The 19,206-nt window shown below is 41.5% G+C and overlaps 1 long non-coding RNA gene across 2 annotated transcripts in view; it reads right to left on the minus strand.

The window, feature by feature from the left end:
- LOC134336483 (uncharacterized) overlaps positions 1 to 19,206 on the minus strand; it is an 83,062-nt gene that overhangs the window by 51,411 nt on the left and 12,445 nt on the right. For both annotated transcript variants that reach the window (XR_010015799.1, XR_010015798.1), the window contains exons 2-3: positions 14,732 to 14,944; positions 3,076 to 3,445 (exon numbers count right to left, since the gene is read on the minus strand). This is a non-coding gene — a long non-coding RNA (uncharacterized LOC134336483). The remainder of the gene's footprint in view (positions 1 to 3,075; positions 3,446 to 14,731; positions 14,945 to 19,206) is intronic.

Genomic DNA, 19,206 nt, shown 5'->3' on the forward strand with positions numbered 1-19,206 from the left:
CAAGACAGCATAAAAATAATTTACTGGAATAGTTCTGGGGATAATAGACTACAGTTCCAAAAACAGAGAAGTGGCGTTGTTTTCCTTAGACCAGAGAATGTTGAGTGGAAGTTTAAGAGAACCACAAAATAAAGATTTAAGATGATTCATATAAGAACCAATGACGAAACAACACAAAGCGTTTTCACCCAGAGAGCAGTTGAATTATGAATCCACTGTTCCGAAGGGAGGTGGATGCAGGCTGAGCAGTATCTTTTTTAAATAAAATAGACAAGTACATGGCAGAATAAATATTACAGGGCCATGCAGAAATTGCAGGGAGGTGGAACCAACTGGGTTTCTCTGATATAAAGATTAGTGCGTCTAGTAAACCAACTAACTCACAGCATCAGGGACCGGGTTTCAAACCTGACCTCAGGTGCTATTTATGTGGAGTTGGCTTGTTCTCTCTCTGTCTGCGTGGATGTTCTTTCAGAACTTCAGTTTTCTGCTGCATCGCTAAGATGCATATGTTTGTAAATTAATTATAAGCTGCCCCAGTCTGTAGGTGAGTGGTACAATCCGGGGAGAATTAGAACATAGAACAGTACAGCAAAGGAACAGGCCTTCCAGCTCACAATGTTGTGCTGAACCAATTAGATTAGTAATCAAATGGCTAACTGAATTAATCTCTTCTGCCTACACGATGTCTATATACTTCCATATTGCTCACAATCATGTGCCTATCTAAATGTCTCTTAAAAGTCTCTCATGTTTCTGCCTCCATCACCACCCCAGGCAGAACATTCCAGGTACCCATTACTCTGTGTAAAAAAACTTGGCCCTTAAATCTCCTCAAATTTAGACCCTCTGGTACCAGGCATTACAAACCCTTAGAAAAAGATACTGTCTGCTCTATCTATGCCTCTCATAATCTTATAATCCTCTATAAGATCTCCCCTCAGCCTCCATCATTCCAGAGAAAACAACCCAGGTTTGTCCAAGCTCTCATAATAGCACATGCCCTCTAAGTTAGGCAACATTCTAGTAAACCTTTTCTGAACCCTCCCCATAGCCTTGACATCCTTCCTGTAATGGGACGACCAGAACTATATGAAGTACTCCAGATTAGGCCTAACTTGAGTTTTTTAAAGCTGCAACATAACTTCTTGACATTTGAACTCAATGCCTCTACTAATAAAGGGGACCATGTCATATGCCTTCTTAACTACCCCATCGACCTGTGTTGCCACCGTCAGGGAGTGGTGAACTTGGTCTCCAAGATCCCTCTGCTCATCAACACTGTTAAGGAGCTTGCTCTTAACAATGACCCATCCCTTTGCATTTAACCTATCAAGGTGCAACACTTATATTTGGCCGGGTTAAATACTGTCTGCCATTTTCCATCCATATCTGCAATTGGTTTATATCCCATGGTATTCTTTGTCATTCTTCTATGCTATTCCCAACACCACTACTCTTTGTATCATCTGCACACATGCTAACCGACCCATCTGCATTTTCATCCAGGTTATTTACATACATCACAACAGCAGAGGTCCCAGTATAGATCCCTGCAGAACACTACAAGTTACACAACCAGGATAAGTTCCTTCAACCACTACCCTCTGTTATCTATAGGCAGACCAGTTCTGAATCCAAACGGCCAATTCACCATGGATGCCATGCATCTGAATCTTCTGAATGAGCCTCCTATGGGGGACCTTTTCAAATGCCTTACTAAAAAATCACAGCTCTACCTTCATCAATCACACTCACCACCTCATCAAAAAACTCAGTCAGGTTTGTAAGACATGACTTGCCCCACATAAAGCCATGCCAGCTCTCCCTAATTAGGCTATGGCTTTCCAAACAATCATATATCCTATCTCTAAGAATTCTCTCCAGTAATTTCCCTACCATTGATGTGGGTGAGACTCACCGCCTTATTGTTTCCAAGATTATCTCTAGTTCCCTTCTTCAATAATGGAACAACATTAGCTACTTGTCAATCCTCCAGGACCTTGACTATGCCCAAAGAGGACACAAAGATATTGGTCAAGGCCCCAACAATCTCTTCTTTCACCTCTCTCAATGATCTCAACCCTATCCCATCAGACCCTGGGGACATCCACCTTAATTCTCTTTAAGAGACCCAGCACCACCTCCTCATTTACCGATGAGATGGAACTCAACTGCATAACTAGCGGTGATGTTTAACTCCCTGCCTTCTACGCTTGCTTTGACCAACAAAACATGGTGGAGCTCTCATGTTCTGTACCTCCAAAACATAAGTCTATCTGAAAGAAAAACACTGAGGTGGGATAATGTGTGCACTTCTTGGATTTACCTTCAGTGAGTAATCATCCTTACCCATAACATTAATGTCATCCAGGTAACCCTGAGTGCCCAGGTAGCATTGCAGCACCTGGTCCATAGCTTTCTATCAGAGCACAGCTGCAGATACCCATAATATAAGCCCATTAGAATGATAAAGCCCTTCGTGTACAGTTATGCTGAGAAACACGTTGGACTCTTCTTTCATCTCCATCTTAGGCCAGTGTCAGCTAAGTCCATTTTGTGGAAAAGTTTACCTCAAGGAAGGCTTGCAAAGATATCCTCTCCCTGGGCAGAGGTACTGTTCTACTTTCAGTACAGGGATAACAGGGACCTTAAAATCACAACAGATCCTGAAATAGTTCAATAGTTCCATTTAGTATCAAAGAATGTATACATTATATACATCCTGAAATTCTTGTTCATTGCAGTCATCCACAAAAACAGAAGAGTGCCCCAAAGAATGAATGACAGTAAAAAAATTAGAATCCCAAAGCCCCATTCTCTCCCTTCCCACACACAAAGCAGCTGTCCTCCCCCCAACTCACTTCAGCAAAAAGCAACAACTCCCTCCACCAACCAAGCAAGCAACAGCAAACCCCCAATAAAGACCATGATCTGCAGTACTACAAAAGCTAATCATTCACCCAATAATTTGACATTCCACAGGTTCTTTCTCGTTCTCTCTACCCCAAATAAAGGGGCAGAAAGGTGTCACACAGCAAGAGGGGAGACAAACAATAAAAGAAAAACACTCACCGAGTTATGGTGTTAAAGTCTCCTGCATCACTTTTATCTGAGTTCTCCGACTCGAGAATCACCAACAAACTTCCCCACCAATGAGAGAAAGAGAGCACTCTGATTGCAGGGACCTCCAACAGCTATTCCACTGTTGCTGATACTCTGTTTTCTCCTGCAACACTTCAGCCAGTAGCACCAGCCAAGAGTCGGCTCATCTGCAGGACTGCAAAGCCTTGGAACCTCAAAGCTACGCTCATCTTCTAGGCCATGTCCTTGGGATATTGAAAAACGGCCAGTCGGTGAGCCCTGAGAGTGAGAACCAATGTCGTAAAGAACCGAAGTTTGACTGCAGCTGTAAATCAGGGACTTCAACGGAACCCCATCCACCCTGAAAGGGAAAAGAGAGACGTTAAATGTAGAAATTAAGCTGCTTCTACAGATAAGCTCAAAGAAGTCGCTATTTAGCACCATCATAGCTCCCCCCATTCTCCTTGGCTACTGGGAACACTGGCATCGCCCATGGACCCCATGCAACCTTGGAAAGAACTCTTCAGTCTCCATGCTATTTAGCTCACTGGCTACTTTATGATGGATGGCACAAAGAACTGGCTGGGCTTTGTGAAACTTGGGTGTAGCATTTTCATTTAACACTATTTTACCCTTGATAGCTTGGAGATTTACAGTGCCATCTTTGAGCACTGCTGTGGCATCATCTGGTGCCTTTCTTAAATCACTTCCAATTGACTCTGTTGTAGGGAATGTGATAGGCAAATGGTGGTTGAATCTTCAATCAAGTTGTAATTGTCTCGGCCATGCACAGTCCCACAATGCTGGCCCTCCTTATTTATCACATACAAACCCAATGTGGCTTGTTCGTTATTGTATTTCACTGTTACAAACATCATTCCCACAGGAATTATCTCCGCTCCAATATAACTTTTAAAGTTGGATATCTGCAGGCTTCAGTTCTGTATCTTTGAAATGCCACTCAAACTCGTTTTGTGGAATGACAGAAATGACTGAGCCAGTGTCCAGTTCCATTTTAATTAATTTGCTGTTTATTTCTGGTGCAAGCCATATTACTTGTCTATTGTTAGTTTTCACATTGTAAATCTCAAGCTTACTCAGTCCTGTGTCAGTCTCATCATTAGAATCAGAATCAGAATCAGAATCAGGTTTATTATCACCAGCATGAGACGTGAAATTTGTTAACTTAGCAGCAGCAGTTCAATGCAATACATAATATAGAAGAGAGAGAAAAATATAATAATCAATCAATCAATCAATCAATTACAGTATACATATGCTGAACAGATTAAAAACATGCAAAAAACAGAAATACTATCTATGGAAAAAAAAGTGAGGTAGTGTCCAAGGGTTCAATGTCCATTTTGGAATTGGATGGCAGAGGGGAAGAAGCTGTTCCTGAATCGCTGAGTGTGTGCCTTCAGGCTTCTGTACCTCCTACCTGATGGTAACAGTAAGACAAGGGCATGCCCTGGGTGCTGGAGGTCCTTAATAATGGACGCTGCGTTTCTGAGACACCGCTCACTGAAGATGTCCTGGGTACTTTATAGGCTAGTACCCAAGATAGAGCTGACTAGATTTACAACCTTCTGCAGCTTCTTTTGGTCCTGTGCAGTAGCCCCACACCCCTCCATACCAGACAGTGATGCAGCCTGTCAGAATGCTCTCCACGATACAACTATAGGAGTTTTTGAGTGTATTTGTTGAGATGCCAAATGTCTTCAAACTCCTAATGAAGTATAGCTGCTGTCTTGCCCTCTTTATAACTGCATCAATATGTTGGGATCAGGTTAGATCCTCTAAGATCTTGACATCCAGGAACCTGAAACTGCTCACTCTCTCCTGATTTTTCATCAACAGCCTGCAGATTAGTGCTCGTTTTGAAACTGTGCCTTGATTTTCAAAGTCCATTTCTTTTTGTCTGTTGATATGCTCTTTTTATGAGTCCCATTTCTTACATTTTCAGCAAGTTTCACCTTTAAACCTGCATTGGTTACCGTATGTAAGCCCCTGCCACAACAAAAACACAATGTATTCGGCCAGGTATGTTTTTGTTTTGACTTTGCAATTTTGTTCACCCTCACTCATTCCTGATTGCAACTCAATTGCATCTCTATTTGCTGTTTTCCATGGCAGAATGATTTCAATTGCTCTTTTAAATGTGAGTTGTGCTTCAGTTAAGAGTTAGTTTGAATGCTTTCTTGTAAGTTCCCACAAATTAAGTGATCTCTCAGTGCATCCTTAAACCCATCACTGAATTGGCAATGCTCAGATAATTTCTTCAATTCAGCCACCAACACTGAAATATACTCCCCTTCCTTTTGATTCTGCTAATGAAACCTAAAGTATTCTGCCATCAACAAGGGTTTCTCTTCTAAATGCCCCTGCATTACTTTCACAATATCAGCAAAGCTCATTTCAGCTGATTTGGCTGGAGCAGTCAAAGTACTGAGCAAAACGTATGCCTTTCCACCAAATACACTCAGCAAAACTGGCACTTGTTTTACATTGGTTATTTCATTTTCTTCAAAATATTGTTCAACCGGCTCAGTGTACAATATCCAGTTATCCCTTGTGCAATCGAACGTGTCTAACTTTCCAATGTAACCAGCCTTTTCTGCCTGTTTTTAATTATGATTATTATCACCTGGTACTCATTGTGTATGAACCCACCAATTTTGTCTGTTTTCTGCCTTTTTTTTCCAAACTCGACCATTTGTCTTTCTTTCTGAAGAAACCACATGCTGTGATCTTTTTACACTTAATTGTCTTGCTGTGCTTCAATGGGTGAGTGGTCGTCTTGGGTTCAATTAAAAACTTACTCGTCACTACTGTTATGTTTTTTTAACTCAAAAACAGAACTATTTGAAAGAAAAACACAGAGGCAGAGATAATGGGTGCCCTTCTTAGTTTTACCTTCAGTGAGGTGAGCACTCACTGAACCTGGTCGCACGATGACATGTGCCATTCACGTACTTTTACATCTAACCCGTAATGAATTATTCAAGCAACAAAGAATGTTTAATCAAACAATATATTTACAATATTAATCAAATAGTAATGAAATATTAAATACACAGCAAAAGCCTTCACAAACTCCCACTGCACCCAGTGACTCTAATATTTCAGTCTCTAAGGCATCATCAGGAGAGTGAACCATCGGAAAGCATCCAGTCAGATGGGTACTTAGCCGAGTACTAAAGACCTGTGCTGATCAACTGGCTGGAGTGTTCACTGATATTTTAACTGCTTGCTTTGGCAGTCTGAGGGAAATAACTACTTCAAACTAGCTTCAATTATATTAGTGCTAAAAAAGAACATAGTAGACTGCCTCAATAACTATTGTTCAGTAGCTTTCACATCCACCGTGATAAAGTGCTTTGAGAGGTCGGTGATGAAACATATCAACTCCTGCTGAGAAGTGACTTGGATCTGCTCCAATTTGCTACCGTCACAATGGGTCTACAGCAGATGCCGTTTCCTTGGCTCTTCACCCAACCCTGGTACATTTTGACAGCAAAGTGCATACATCAGGATGCATTTTATTGACTACGGGTCAGAAGTCAAGAGTATCACCCCTTCAAAACTGATCAATAAGCCTCAAGGCCTTGGTCTCAATACCTCTTTGTGCAATTGATACTCAGCTTCCTCACTTGCAGCACCCGGTCAGTTCGGATTGGTAAAAGCATCTCCTCCAAAACCTCCATCAGCACAGGTGCACCACGAGGTTGTGTGCTCTTCTTACTTTATTTTTATGATGTATGGTTAAACGCAGTTCCAATACCATATTTTTGTTTGCTGATAACATCACTGTCGTTGGGTAAGTCAAAGAAGGTGACAGATCAACATATAGGAGAGAAATTGAAAACTGAAATCAACAACCTCCCACTAAGTGCCAGCAAGACCAAGGAACTTATCATTTACCTCAGGAGAAGGAAATCAGAGGTCCATGACCCAGTCCTTAGCGGGGGTATCAGAGATGGAGAAGCTCAGCAAATTTAAATTTCTCAGTGTTAACTTTTCAGACGATCTGTCCTGGGTCCAACCATAACAAAGAAAGCACAGCAGTGCCTATGCTTCATTAGAAGTTTGCAAAGATTCAATATAACATCTAAATTTTCTACAGATTGCGGTAGAGATTACATTGACTGGTTGCATCATGGCCTGGAATGTAAACACCAGTGCTATTGAACAGAAAATCCTACAAAAAGTAATGCATACAGCCCACTCCACCTTAGGTAAAGCACTCCCTGCGATTGAGCATATCCACATGGAGTGCTGCTGCAGGAAAGCAGCATTTACCATGGAGCATCCAGGCCATGTTCTCTTCTCGCAGCTGCCATTGGGAAGGTGGTGCAGAAGCTTCAGGACTCACACCAGCAGGTTCAGGATCAGTTCATTAACCATGACCCTCCTGAATCAGAGGTGATAACTTCCTTCAACTTCACCCACCACATCATTAAACTATTCCCACAACCTCCAGACTCACTTTCATGGATTCTTCATTTCATGTTCTCGATATTTATTATATTATCATCCTTATTTTTATTTTACATTTGCACAGTTTGTTGTCTTTTGCACATTATTTGTTTGCCCATACTGTTGGGAATGGTCTTTTGTTGATTCCATTGCGTTTCGTAGATTTACTGTTTATACCCACAATAAAATGAATCTCTGGGTTGAATATCATTACATGTATGTACTTGATAATACATTCACTTTGAACTTTGATTTGTGATTAGCTCAATATCTTTACACATTTAGAAATGGAGAATAACACTATAGCTATGCAAATTCACAGCATCTGGCAACCCTGTGAACTCTACCTCACAGCCTGACGTCTGAACATCCTTCAGAGGGTGAATCCACACAAGCCATCAGTTCCTGAAGATCTACCTGGTCAGGTACTAAAAAACCTTTTGCAGTCAATTGACTGGAGCATTCAGGGACACCTTCAACCTCCCTCTGCTGACGTTAGAGTTTTGCACTACTTCTAAGGAACAGCAATCATATGTGTGCCCAGGAATAGAAGGGTGATCTACCTTAATGACTATTGTCCAGTAGCACTCATATCTACTGTAGTGAAGTGCTTCAAGTGGTTTTTCACAGCTAGACTCCACTCCACAGTGAGCAGGGACCTGACCCACTGAGATTTTCCCATCACCACAACAGATCTCAGCTGAGGTAATCTCACTCGCTCTCCGTCCACTCCGGAACACCTAGACAACACCAGGACACACACCAGTCTGCTGTTGATCAATAACAGCTCAGTATTCAACACCAGCATTCCCTCAGTATTAATAACCAAGTTCCAGATACCGCGCTTTAAGGCCTCCATCGGCACCTTTAGTTCCTTACTGGGACATAACAGGCAGTGCAGATGCATTCGGTAATAACATCCACTCCCCTCTGACGAGATGCACTTTAAAGATGTGTATTCAGCCCAGTGCTCTGCTTTCTCCGTATACATCACTATGTGGCTAAGCATACTCAAACACTACCCATAAATTTGCAGGTGATACCACTGTTGCTGGTCGAGCTTTAGTAGGCAATGTGGAGGTGTACAGGAGTGAGGTTGAGTGTTGTTGTGACAACAACCTCTCGCTGACAAGGATCTGATTGTGGACTTCAAGGGGAAGTCAGGAGAATGCACACCCATCGTTATTGAGGGGTCAGCATGGCAAGCTTAAAGTTCCTGAGCATCAGCACCTCAGATGATCAATCTTTGGCCCTACACATTGATGGAGTCATAAAGGCGGCAATCAGTGGCTCTGCTTTACTTGGAGTTTAAGAAGACCTGGTTTGTCACCAAGGACATTAGCAACTTCCATGGATGCATGGTGAAGAGCATTCTGACTGGTTACATCATAGTCTGGTATGGAGACTCTAAACCATGGGATCACAAGAAGCTGCAGAGACTTATAAACTCAGCCAGCTCCCTCAAGGGCACAACACTCCCCACCACTGAGAGCACCTTCAAGAGGCCAGTGCCTCAAAAAGATGGCATCCATCATTAACAACCCTCATCATCTTGGACATGCCCTCTTCTTCTTGGTTTCATTAAGAAGGAGATACAAAATTCTGAAGACCCATGTTCAATGATTTAGGGACAGATGTTTCCCCTCTGCCATCAGATTTTTGAATGGTCCATGAATGCATAAACATGTTGTTCCCTTTTTTGTGGTTACTTATCTATCTAATTTATACTTTGTACTGTACTACTGCTGCAAAACAATAATTGCATATCATATAAGTCAGTGACAATATATTTTATTCTTATTCTGATTCAAACGGCATGTCATACTCCAAGCATCAACTAACTCTTGCTTTGTAAAGTTGAAGCAAAATGAATCAACTCTTATATTCTGTACCCTGATCTATGAATGCAAGGATGCCCAAATAATCTGTGTTGCCATTTTTAGGGAATTATGGATTTAGACCTCCCGGTCTTGCTGTTCATCTGTATTTTGCTCTATGCGTCTTACTCCTGCTAGGCTTCTCAACATCCACACATGGCATTGCCATGTTTGAACTTCATTTGCAAATACATAACCCAAATTTCCAGCTGATTTCTATCCAGCTGTAGTCTTAGACAAACTTCTTCACTGTCCACAACAAAGCCAATTTTTATATCGTTTACAAACTTCTGTACTTTAAAATCTAGAGGTAATATGTTCTGCAGAAATGTTATGGTTTTTTACATGTAAATAAGACATGTCTCATGTATACATATTGGAGGGAGACGATACACAATCTGTAATAACTAAATATACTTGGCAAATGATTACAAACAAGACAGGTAGATTTCTATTTAGATAGCTACTGACGAAACACATCCAATTTTCTGTTCTGTTAGTTTGAGAATTCATGTATCCTCAGTGAACTGCTGTTTGTTTATTGATAGGATTCTTCTAAATGTTTGCCTTTCTAAGCACGCTACTTGTCTGGTAATTACAGAGAATGACATAATACACTGCCTTCATCATGTAACTAGCTAAGGCTGACCACATAAACAGAGAAAGAAAAACTCAAATATTTTAATCTACTGTTAAATTAATGCAATTCAACCCTATCGGTTTCATACGCAATTGTACTCAAGCATGCTTGACTTATGCCATGGAATGATTTATTTCCAATCTGCATACATAGCATCCACTCATCCCTAATATGAAAAATGGAATGAAATATTTTACTGAAGTTGTTCAGAGTGTTGAATATTATATCTTCTGCAACAAGCTGTCAATAATTCTATTTATATTTTACCAGCATGACAAGCCACCTTACCCCTCTCTTTCTGTAAACTCCTCCAGGCTCTCAGACCACTGAATTCATTCAGATCTGGTTTCTTGTGCACTTGCAATTCCCATTGATCTACTATCCCTTCATTCTGGGATGCTCTCTTCGCCTACAGGAGGCACCTAAAAATATATCTCTGTTGACCAATGTGTTCAGTGCCTTCAAAAAACTTACTTGCATTGCCTTTGAATAGTTTGCTATGCGCTATGTAAATGCACAGCTGAGTGAATCGGAGCACTTCTTAGTTCTGGGATCTTTCCAGATGGAGAAACTTGACCAAAAATGGTCACTGTCCATTTCCCTCCACAAGCACTGCCTGAACCACAGAGTTTCTCCAGCATTTTGCTGTTTGTTGTGACAGATCTCTTCCTACGGTTGTGTAAGGACTCATGGAGCTTAGAAAAATAGAGGGCTATGTGTTAAGATAATTCAAGGCAGTTTGTAGAGTAGATTACATGGTTGGCCCAACATTGTGGGGCAAAGAGCCTGTAATGTGCTGTAGATTTCTACATTCTATGTTCTATAAGACATAAAAGCAGAATTGGGCCATTCAGTTGATCTATTTAATCATGGTTGATCCATTTCCCTCTCAGCTCCAATCTCCAGCCTTCTCCCAGTATCCCTTCATGCTCAGACAAATTAAGACTCTATCAACCTCTGCCTTAAATACCCAAAGACTTGTCCTCCAGAGCTGCTTGTGGCAACAAAGTCCAAAGATTTACCACTCTCTAGCTAAAGAAATTCTTCCTCATCTTCATAGTAAATGGACATCTCTCTACTCTGAGACTGCGTCTACTGCTCTTAGACTCCCCCACCACAGAAAGCATCCACTCTGTTGAACCCTTTCAACATTCGGTAGGTTTAGAAAAATATAGAAAACCTATAGCGCAGTATAGGCCCTTTGGCCCACAAAGCTGTGCTGAACGTGTCCTTACCTTAGAAATTACCTAAGGTTACCCATAGCCCTCTATTTCTCTGAGCTCCATGTAGAGGTTTCAATGAGATCCCTCCCCCCTCCCCATTCCTCTGAATTCCGGTGAGAACTGACGCAGAGCCACCAACACTCTTTTCAATTCCAGTATCATTCTTGTGTATCTTTGAACCCTCGCCAATGTCAGCACATTCTTTCTTTGATAAGGGTTCCAAAACTGCTCACAATACTCCAAGTGAGGCCTCGGCAGTGCCTTATAAAGCCTCAAAATTACTTCCCTGCGTTTATACTCTAGTCCTCGAAATGAATGCCAGCCTATTCCTGACTGTGTCAGGCTATAACTATTCCATATTCTGAATCCCACAGATGTTACATCACCTGGTCTCCACACAAGTGAACTTACACGCAGTATAGTCAATCCGTTTTCCAACAGAAGCAAACAAATATTCATGAAGACTGACAGAATTACAATAAGTGTGTCTGAACATTGTTTTCCTTATGTCATAAATATTTCCAAACATTTCCCGTTTTATTATTGTTATGTTTTGAAGCTACAAAACATAAAAACTCATTGAAAGGAAAACAAGAGAACTGGAAATGCCAGTCTAACTTTGTTTTGGACTAACTTTAACTGAGGCACGCCTGTAACACGTGGTGGTGTAATGATGCATGCCATTTATGTATTTTGACATATAACCCACACTGCATTGTGCAAACAACAAAGAATGCCTAATAAAACAATACATTTACAATATTACTCAAATTATTACAGAAATATTAAATACACAACACTCCTCCCTGCTCTGCTATAAACTCCAACTCAGTATAGAATGCATCTCAATATATAGTCTAATTGTAACAATGGAGGTGGGTCTGAGCACAATTGAAGACAGACAGAGACAGTGTTGGTCAAGTGACTTTAAACTTCACTTCAACAGTCGGAAACACTCAGTACAACTGTCTTGCCACAGTCGCTTGTTCAGATTTAAATCATATCTATGAGAACTGCCTTCTGTTTTGGAAATCATATGGTAGTGATCACTGGAGTTGAGTATGATGCTCTTCAAAGACATTGTCCACTGGTGAGTGCTCAGGAAAGCTGTAGAGGCTATTCTGGCAGCCACATCTCTGGGATGTTGAAGTGGATTCCTTTCATGTGTGTGACTTTGATAATGTGGGAAGGCTGATGCATGGGCAGCCACCATGCTGTCCTTGACAGATTGGGCCAGGGTCCTGTGGAATGGAATGCAGGATGATTGGAGAACCTTCACCACTGCTGCCGCCATCTTACGTCTTCACTGCCATTGTGATGCATCGTCATCTTCTACCAGCTCCATCATTGTGGTTTTGGTTGGGTCACTCTTTGTCAGGAACCTCCCTACCTCCAAGGGAGCTAAGTGCCAGATAACTAATCTCCATATGGCATTGCTCTTGGTGTCTCAGGAGCTCGTAAGTCTCTCCATCATAACAAAGTGACAATCCTCAGAGAAGGGAAATCATATATTTGCATTATTACATTGTTAGTGAACTGCTCAGTCCAGGTGCGTTTCTGTGCCTACCTGTTTATATCACTAATTTGTAAAAGCATAGATATATATTGATTCACTCTCAATATGTTCAGCTTCATAAAGAATTAAAATTTCTTTAAATATCTTTATTTTAAATGGAGAGTGATATAAAACAAAATTTTGTATTTAATGCTTCAGTAATAATTTGAGAAATATTGTAGATATATTGTTTGATCAAGTATTCTTTGTAATTTACATAATACATTGTGGGTTATATGTAAAAATATGCAAATTGCATGCATCATCTCGTTAGCACGTGATACAAGTGCACCTCACGTAAGCAAAAACCAAGTTAGACTAGCATTCCTGGCACCCTTGCTTTCCTTTCAATTGTTTTATTATTTTGGAGTTGCAAAATATAACAGTGGTAATGAAGAACTTTTACATGAACTTGAGACAACTACCTATATGTTGAAGCACAGCGAGATGTTCGAGTTCAACAAAAGTGCAGCAAGAAATGGTCAAGTAGTAAAAACAGCACAGCACGTGTCTCTTTGTGAAATTACATTTTCAACCTGTCACTGCTACGGGCAGAAGTTCCCACTTGCTTCAAAAAGGCAACAATTATACCAGTGCCTTAGAAGAATAATGTGAGCTGCCTTAATGACTATCGCCCAGTAGAACTCACATCAACAATGATGAAGTGCATTGATGGGTTGGTCATGACTAGACTGACTCCTGCCTCAGAAAGCAGCTGGACCCACTACAATTTGCCTGTTGCCACAACAGGTCTACAACAGACACAATCTCAGTGGCTCTTCACATGGCCTTAGACCACCTGGACAATACAAACACCTATGTCAGAATGCTGTTCATTGATTATAGCTCAGCTTTTAACACCATCATTCACACAATCCTGATTGATAGGTTACAGAACCTGGACCTCTGTACTTCCCTCTGCAATTTTATCCTCGACTTCCTAACCGGAAGACCACCATCTGTGCGGATTTGTGATAATATCTCCTCCTCACAAAGGTCAACACGGTGCACATAGGGGTGTGGGCTTAACCCATTGCTCTACTCTCTCTGTATTCTCTATACCCATGACTGTGTGGCTAAGCATAGCTCAAATACCATCTATAAATTTGCTAGTGATACAACCTTTGTTGGTAGAATCTCAGATGGAGATGAGAGGGCTTACGGGAGCGAGGTATGTCAACTAGTGGAGTGGTGTCACAGCAACAACCTTGCATTTAATGTCAGTAAGACGAAAGAGCTGATTGTGGACTTCAGAAAGGGTAAGACAAAGGAACACATACCAATCCTCATTGAGGGATCAGAAGTGGAGAGAGTGAGCAGCTTCAAGTTCCTGGGGATCAAGATCTCTGAGGACCTAACCTGGTCCCAACATATCAATGTAGCTATGAAGAAGGCAAAACAGCAACCACGCTTCATTAGGAGTTTGAAACGATTTGGTATGTCAACAAAAACACTCAAAAACCTCTATAGATATACCACGGAGAGCATTCTGACAGGCTACATCACTTTCTGGTATGGGGGGTGGGGTGTACAGGTTACTGCACAGGACTGAAAGAAGCTGCAGTGTCACAAATTTAGTCGGCTCCATCTTGTTATTTGTGCACAGAACTGATAGAGTTACTGACTTGGCGCCTTTATTGTATTTGTTTCTACTAACCCATCACCAAGAAATACTTAAAAAGTCTAATAATTTAATTGCATATGGTGTACTGTCTGTCATTTGGCGTGGTAGGGTACATCACACAGCATCTACACAAACTTGATTACCCAGTTTGGCGGGGCCTAAGGCTGCTCCCCCTAGACGAGAGCGAGCTGAGCGAGCCTGAGGCTTACAAGGAGCCTACATTGACAAATAATTCGTTAGAGCTCTTACCGAAACGGGTCTCCCTTTCCTCCAGTCGATGTCCTCCAAACTCCGCTGACTCTCGAATGGGACCACCCTCGGTGGTCGACCAAATGCTCCACATGAGTCTGTCCTCGTCTCCTCTCCTTGCCGAAGACCCGGGGCCTCGGACTCCTGCTCGGGGTCCGTTCCATCACCTAGTTTACAGCATCGCGTCTCCTCTCTCTATCCCCATTGCACCTTCTGCCCAAAGCCCGCGAAAACAATGGCTTACAGACACACAAGAAAGAATAACATCTATCCCAATTGGTTAGCAAATGAATACAATTCTCATTATCAGTAATTATAACCCAAACAAGCTGCTACCGATAACTCAGCAGTTAACATTACAGAGAAGCCATTTTATTATAACATAACAAAGAAACCATTTTATTAGCCTTAGCAGTAACATAAAAGGAGAAACCCCTTACACAAGCAATACAGTTTACACCAGAAATGGACATTGGTTTAGCTGATTCAGTCATTCCACAAAATAAGTTTGATTGGCATTTTAAAGATACTGAAATGAAGCCTGCAGATATCCAACTAAGAACTTATACAGGAAAACAGAGAACTCTTCTGAGATTGACATTCACAACAGACATAAAACAAACGACATGCCGTATTGGGCTTGTATATAGTATAAGCAGGAGGGACAGCAATGTGGAGATGTAATTGGCTGAGACAACTACAGCTTGATTGGAGATCTATCCACCAGTTGCATGCCACATTCCTTGAAAGACCGTCAACTGAACATGAATTAAGAACGGTACTGGATGATGCCACAGCTGTCTCCAGGAACTGCTCCCTAATAGTTGTTAAACAGATGTGCCAACCTCTGTGCCTCTGGTTGGAAAGCGTATTGGATCAAGGAAGGACCATGTTGCCCAGAAGAATCGTGGAAGGGATGAAATCAGTGGTCCAATGCAACAGTTTCAGAAGACAATGTATCTGAGAAAGCTTCTGATACGTTGATCAGGCAGTTACCTGTGAAATGTGGTTTGGTTTTGTTGGAAAAGAGTTCAAGGAGCTTCAAGAACATTGCAAGCATTTGGCTTTTATGAGTATAATAAACCAGAATCTTCTCTGCGTGCAATAGACAATAGCCAGTAGACAATAGGTGCAGGAGTAGGTCATTCGGCCCATCAAGTCACCACCGCCATTCACTGTGATCATGGCTGATCATCCACAATCAGTATCCAGTTCCTGCCTTATCCCCATAACCTTTGATTTCGCTATCTTTAAGAGCTCTATCCATCTTTTCTTGAAAGCATCCAGAGACTTGACCTCCACTGCCTTCTGGGGCAGAGCATTCCACATATCCACCACTCTCTGGGTGAAAAAGTTTTTCCTCAACTCTGTTCTAAATGGCCTACCCCTTATTCTTAAACTGTGGCCTCTGGAACATGGGAACATGCTTCCTGCCTCCAGCGTATCCAATCCCTTAATAATCTTATATGTTTAAATCAGATCCCCTCTCATCCTTCTAAATTCCAGTGTATACAAGCCCAGTCATTCCAATCTTTCAACATATGACAGTCCCGCCATCCCGGGAATTAACCTTGTGAATCTACGCTGCACTCCTTCAATAGCAAGAATGTCGTTCCTCAAATTTGGAGACGATAACTACACACAATACTCCAGATGTGATCTCACCAGGGCCCTGTACAGCTGCAGAAGGACCTCTTTGCTTCTATAATCAATTCCCCTTGTTATGAAGGCCAGCATGCCATTAACTTTCTTCGCTGCCTGCTGTACTTGCATGCTTGCTTTCTGTGACTGATGTACAAGAACACCTAAATCTCGTTGTACTTCCCCTTTTCCTAACTTGACTCCATTTAGATAATAATCTGCCTTCCTGTTCTTACCACCAAAGTGGATAACCTCACGTTTATCCACATTAAACTGCATTTGCCCACTCACCCAGCCTGTCCAAGTCACCCTGCATTCTCATAACATCCACCTCACATTTCACACTGCCACCCAGCTTTGTGTCATCTGCAAATCTGCTAATGCTACTTTTAATCGCTTCATCTAAATCATTACTGTATATTGTAAACAGCTGTGGTCCCAGCACTGAACCCTACGGTACCCCACTGGTCATCGTCTGCCATTCTGAAAGGAAGCCGTTAATCACTACTCTTTGTTTCCTGTCAGCCAGCCAGTTTTCAATCCATGTCAGTACTCTGCCCCAATACCATGTGCCCTAATTTTGCCCACTAATCTTCTATGTGGGACTTTATCAAAAGCTTTCTGAAAGTCTAGGTACACTACATCCACTGGCTCTTCCTTGTCCATTTTCATAGTTACATCCTCAAAAGATTCCTGAAGATTAGTCAAGCATGATTTCCCCTTCGTAAATCCATGCTGACTCAAACCTATCCTGCTACTGCTATCCAAATGTGTTGTAATTTCATCTTTTATAATTGAGTCCAGCATTTTTCCCACCACTGACATCAGGCTAACCGGTCTATAATTCCCTGTTTTCTTTCTCCCTCCTTTCTTGAAAAGTGGATTAAGGTTATTACATTATCTTCAAATGGGGGACAGAAAGCAGTTTGTAAAAGTGGATGCAAAGGACAAAGACCAGCTAGATGAATGGAAAGCCAAAAAGAATGGAGTCAATGAAGATATGAAAGCAGAGGGTTTGTCAGATGGTCTTGTAGATGAAGAAACCAAGCTGAGATGTCAGATCATAAAGGGAGCAGTAGAAGGATTAGTAGGAGAATACTCCAGTGAACTAAATGCACCTTTCCAAGGTCAAGATGCACATCCTGGAAAGAAATAAAAGAGGAAAAGAAAGAGGAGTGTGATGTAACTGCTGAGGAAATGGAAGAGGATAAACAAGACATAATATCTTGAGAAATTAGTAAGTTCAGAGATACTCACAGGTCGGTAGAAGAAAAAGAAAGACATTAAAGAGGGAAGGAAATGAGAAAGGCAAAGAGTGGGAAAGAGAGCATGAGTAAGACTGTGATAGGGATAGAGAGTGGGATAAAGAGAGATAAATACAGTAAGCTGGGACTGGGAAAGAAACAAGAATCAAAGTAGATCCAGAGACTAAAACCAAGGAAAAAGGAGTGCAGAGCTGTCGGACCCACTTCCTGCAGTCTCAGAGTCAACTCCGCACAGGAGGCCCCAGAACCTGAGATTGTTTTAACAAGCCGTGTGACCTCCCTCATCGGGAAAGGCAATATCCCACAGGAGTAAGAAGTACTGTGGGTTTCCTCCAGGTGCTGCGCTTTCCTCCCACAATCAAAGTCATACTGTTGGATGGGGTAATGGGCATTATAAATTCACCTGTGATTAGGCTAGGATTAAATTGGGGGATTGCTGGGTGGTGTGGCTCAAAGGGCCGGAAGAGCCTATTCCACGCTGCATCTCAATAAATAAAATTAAAAATACGAAAATCAAAAAAGTTGCTTGAAATCTGAAGCAAAAGTAGGAAATAGTGCAAACACTCAGCAGATCAAGAGGGAGAAATAGTCAATGCTTTAGCTCTGTGTCCTTTTGTCATAACTGCAAAAGGGAGAGAGGTAAAAGTAGGTTTCAGTGGGAGAGAAAATGGGGAAGGGAAGTTCACAACAAAGAGAATGTTTGTGATCGGACAGATAAAAATATTGACAGTTTCAGCATATTAAGCTTCCTGATCTGTCCAATGTGTTGGCAATGAATCAGCCACTTTGACCTGTTCTATTGCAAATATTTCATTGTTTTACACATCTCTCCTCCACCTTCTCTCCTACTGAAAACTAATTTGTATTTCCCTCAGTCATTAAATTTGCTCTTTTGTGGCAGTGGTGCAGTGCAAGATATAAAAATTACTACAAGTTCCAAAAATAAATAAATAGTAGAAACGAAGAATAATGAGGCAGTGGCCATGGGTTCATGCAACTTGATGGTGGAGGGGAAGAAGCTGATTTTCAAATGTTGAGTATAGGTCTTCAAGCTCCAGTAGCTCTTGCCCAGTGGTAGTGATGAGAAGAGGGCATGTCTTTAATGACGGATGCTACCATCATTAGACACTGCTCTTGACAATAACCTCGATGGTGAGGGTGATTGTGCCCATGATAGAGCTGGCTGAGTGCCTTTACATCTACATATTAATTAACTGGTGTATTCATATTGCAGTAGAGAGACAGAGAGAGATGCATAGATAACAGATCAATACACCTGCGTAGACAGCAGATCACATGCAGTACTAAGAGGAGTCACTGTTCAAAAAGAAATAGATCCACAATTCCTCCCCCTTTAGATTAATGTAACATCAAACTGTATATGTACAAAACACTCAATTTCACTTTTACAACCCATATTCAAATAAATATGCTTCCACAATAGCGGTCAATAACTAACTTCACTATACTAAAGGTTCAGTCTTTTGGGTGGCGCTCTATTTCTTTCAAGATAGCACCTCAGGACCTGTGGAGTGACATCAGGTTTGGTAGATATCTTGCCTCTGTTTC

Source organism: Mobula hypostoma, chromosome 22, assembly GCF_963921235.1.
Source record: "Mobula hypostoma chromosome 22, sMobHyp1.1, whole genome shotgun sequence".
Lineage (NCBI taxonomy): Eukaryota > Metazoa > Chordata > Chondrichthyes > Myliobatiformes > Myliobatidae > Mobula > Mobula hypostoma.